The sequence below is a fragment of the Peromyscus leucopus genome, unplaced genomic scaffold (assembly GCF_004664715.2).
Source record: "Peromyscus leucopus breed LL Stock unplaced genomic scaffold, UCI_PerLeu_2.1 scaffold_460, whole genome shotgun sequence".
Classification (NCBI taxonomy): Eukaryota; Metazoa; Chordata; class Mammalia; order Rodentia; family Cricetidae; genus Peromyscus; species Peromyscus leucopus.
This window is the reverse complement of record NW_023505355.1, coordinates 167,969-172,343: the sequence shown is the minus strand read 5'-3', so window position 1 is coordinate 172,343 and position 4,375 is coordinate 167,969.

Below are 4,375 nucleotides of genomic sequence, written 5' to 3'. Positions count from 1 at the left end.
TTTAATAAATAATTTTTTTTTAAATTCCAACACTTAAAAATCCAAAGTATCTTTTACTATGAGTTTCTATAAAATAAAGAATGTGCACAGAGTAATCACTCATTTTCAAAAAGGAAACAACCAGAAATAAACCATCACACCAAAAACAAAATTTAGCAGGCAAACACCAACTCCTGCAACTCCACTCACAGTGTCTGGGGCTTATAATGCAATTTGGAACTCCAAAGGAAGTGGTTGTCCCATTCCTCCGCCTTGTCATTGGCATTACATACAGCTTCTCACTTAAACTTAATACAGCTCCACTCCATGTCTGCAGCCCTCCTTAACGAAAATGAACCATGACCTGACATCTTCAGTATACTGAAGTTCTCCAGGACAGTGGAGGCTTCACCTTCATAGCTTCACATCATGGCCCCTGGGCAGCTATTTCATGAATTCAGACCCTGTCAAACATTGCCTGCTTCATCTGTTCTCCATGACTTTCGCATATTGGATCCACCAAATCTTCAAAACAAGTACCACCTGGATATGTCTCAAGTTCTGTGCTGGCTCATTATGAAACCTGCCCGCATTAGACCATAGTTGTAAACAGCTTGTTCTGTGGATGACCTTAGTGAAACAGTTTCCTAGGCAACTGCTTTTGAGGAGTAAGAACCCCCTTCTACTCAGTTTTTATCCCTTTAAATAATGTGGTCTTTCAGATGAGCCTCTAAGTGATTAGAGTTTTGCCCTTAGGACACCTTTCCTGTCTCCAAGTGAAGTTCAGGATGTTTCTTTAGAATTCGTTGAACATCTCCTCTTCATACCAGTCTGAATACCATGTTTCCTTGAATAGTGTTATGCATAACAGATCAGCCCATATTATCTTTAAATTCAATTTCACTCAGCGTTCTTGAACACAAACAGATTTGAAGCTAGATTCTTGGCCACATGGAGTTATATAAATAGCAACCAGCCCAGCTCTACAGAGAGTTTTTCTCCCCATCTCAAGCCTCATGAGCTGGGCCTCTGCTGTTAGCATTTCTCTCAGAATTTTTTGTCTTCAGAGCTCCACAAGAGTGGCTCACTAAGCTGTATCCATAGCATTCAACAGTTTTTCCAGCCCAAAGTTCCAAACTCTTCCACATTCCTCCCACAAACAGTTTCAAACACCTAAAAGCTATATGGCCAGCTTATCACAGCACAGCTCCACTTCTTGGTACCAATTTCTGTCTTAGTTTCTTTTCCTTTTGCTGTGATAAAATATCCTGAGAAAGGCAACTGAAGGGAACCATCTATTTAGCTTATGATTCCCTGTTACAGTTCAGCATGATAGGGAAGTCATAAGCAGGCACTTGGAGCAGCTGGTCATATTACATCCAGAGTCGAAGGAAAGAACAATTAATGCATGCATGCTCACCAGTGTTCAGCTCACTCTATCCATTCTTACATAGTCCTGAATCCCAGGCTAAGGGAATGGTGCCACTCACAGCGGATGGTCTTACTACTTCAATTAACCTAATCAAGATAATCCCCCATAGACATGCTCAAAGGCCAACTTAATCTAAACAGTCTCTCATTTAGACTCCATTCCAGGTGATTATAGATTGTGCAAATTTAAAAAAACTGTCATACCACACATACACACATCAAAAGAGAGAGTGGGAAGGAGGAGGAAAGGTAGAAAGGAATAAGGAAGCATAGGAAAGTCAATGAGAACAAAAATAATGAATGATAAACTTGTAAGCATACACAAAAATAGGAAGAAAATAAAATATCAAATAAATTAAATGAAAATTCCAGATACATTTAGAACAAAATTATTATAATATATTTAATGAAATAAAAATGATTAATGTGACATGATAGAACAAAATAAATTGCCTGTGATGGCAAAAAAAATCAAAGAGAAACATAACTATATAAGAGAAAAGAAACTCAACATAAACATAATTTGAGTTCCTGAGAAATGAAAAACAGCCTTCAAAAATTTTTTTTCTCAGACAAAATAAAACCTGAATCCCAAAACTGTAAATGTATTACATAGATCTGGAAAAACCTGAATCCCCAAAACTGTAAATGTATTACATAGATCTGAAAAAAATTAACAACAATGATTAACACCAAAAGATTTTTTTTTTTTTTTTGTCAGAAAGTGCCTACCAAAAGATAGGATCCAAACGGGCATGGTGGTACACACCTGTAATCTGGAAGGCTGAGTCAAGAGGCTCATAAGTTGGAAGCCAGTCTGTGCTATACAGTGAGATTCAATTGCTAAAGAAAACCTAAGATCTGGGTATGGTAGCACATGCCTGTAACCTTACCACTTAGGAGGTAGAGGCAGGAAGATCAGAAACTCATGGCTTCCAGGCCAGTTTGGATACATAACAATTTCATGGCTAGCCTGGGCCACATGAGCCCCCCCATCTAAAAATAAAATGAGAAGGGAAATTTAATATAGAATTATTAGCTATAAGAGATCACATAATGAATAACTAATAAATAGTAAACAGAACTCTAAAGAACATAGGGATAGCAGATATAAGGAGCAGCCTCTATCCTTAGGTTAACCACATCCCTCATCCCACCCCTTCACCTATACCTGAGCTAAAGTCCTGAGCTTGTGGAATAAAGCGTATGACTGTCATTTATTGGACTTTTAGTCACCAACAAGCAACAAAGAGAGTTTTCTGAAAACTGCTGTGGGAAAACTTCACATGAAGACACTATGCCTTACACTCACTGCAAAGATTCCAAAGAGAATAGCCCAAGTCATTTATACCATGAAAAGACCTAAAGAATGCCAGGGAAGTTGGTGCCTACTGGATCCTGCTGAACACGAAAGAAACAGCACTGTGGAGCGAGGCACTGGAGAAGACACACTAGAGAAGTCAGGGAGAAAGTGTCCACATTGCTGAAGTCAGAAACTAGTGAAACTGCATGCTAGAGGAGTCTGATGCTAAAGAAGGGCCTGCACTACCAACGTCTGGCCCTACAGAAACTGTCTGGGACAAATTCATTATTATAATAGCTACCAGTGCTGAAGAAGCAACTGCTGGAGAAGCTGAGTGTTGGAGAATTACTGGAGGAGCTATCCATCTCTAACAAGAAGACACCATGTTGTAGGAGGCAGGGAACTCATTAGCTCTGCTGAAGACTGGAGAAGGATGTGCCAGCTGGTGCTCTCTACAATGAAAGCTCAATAAATATGCCAACCAGCAAAGGAATACCATACCACTCACTGGCTCCTTCTACCCTCTGGAGCTTGAAGACTACACAGATATTTCAAGACATGAAACATCTGTAACCAACAAAACATATCCATATCTAGAATGAACTCCTCAGCATCAAAAACAATTCACATATTCTTTGGACCTTTCTTTCTTCAAGGTGGAAGAAAGTAGAGACTGTATGAAAGAACAGAGTAATAAAAGATGTCTTTCTTTAATTAAAAAATGATAATACAAGTTTCTCTAATAACTGTGAGACCTCTGTTGAAGTAGCTGGTTGAGAAATGACAATTATGCTCTTAATAAAAGTTGGGCTTCCCTTTATTACTGGCCAAAAAGGAGAGAGTGGTGTGAAATCCCTTTTCATTGCTCCTCATGTTTGCTAAGGGTATTAGTGAAAACTAGATGTCACTACAGACAACCAATAGCACTCTAAGAAGGTTCCAGTTGCCTCCTGCTTGACAAGGCCGATCACCATTCTACTCTGCCTGAAGCTCACATCACCTGTCTCTGCTTGATCTGCTTCTTTAAGCTCTTTTTTTTCTTTTTCTTATTTAGACAAAGTCTTGCTATGTAGCCCTGACTGGCCTAGAACTAACTCTATAGTCCAGGCTGGCCTCCAGTCCAGCTTAGAGAGATCTGCTTGCATCTGCCTCCCAAAGTGCCGGGATTAATTTAAATGCCCAACTTCTTCTGATTCTTAAGGACCGTTTGTTTCTCATATACTCAGCAACAAAGAAAAACCTCGCTAAAATCAGCAATTGTATTTACTTGACCAAATGACTGAGAAGCAGCCCTGACAACAGCTCTTTCAAATAAATTTTAAAACACATATAGTAGGGGCTGAAGTTAACCTGTAAGCCCCGCTTGACCAAGGGCAGACAACTTCCTGTAATGCTGGGGCTGTTTTTCATGTAAGCAAGCCATGTGTTTTCAATACAGTGAATAAAGTTGGTTGCCCAAACTACACAGGAATGTTCCTGATCACATGTAGGCCGGGAGTAAGTCCGACAGGATGTATGCTTGCCCTGATTGGATGAAGGTGGGAAGTACCATAGTGTTACGGGTTTTGCCTTTATGAGCACCTGACTAACCTAATTCAGTGCCATTTTCTGGGAATCCCAGGTTTGGATCTGGCCAGTGTCCATCTTCCTGACCAGTATTTA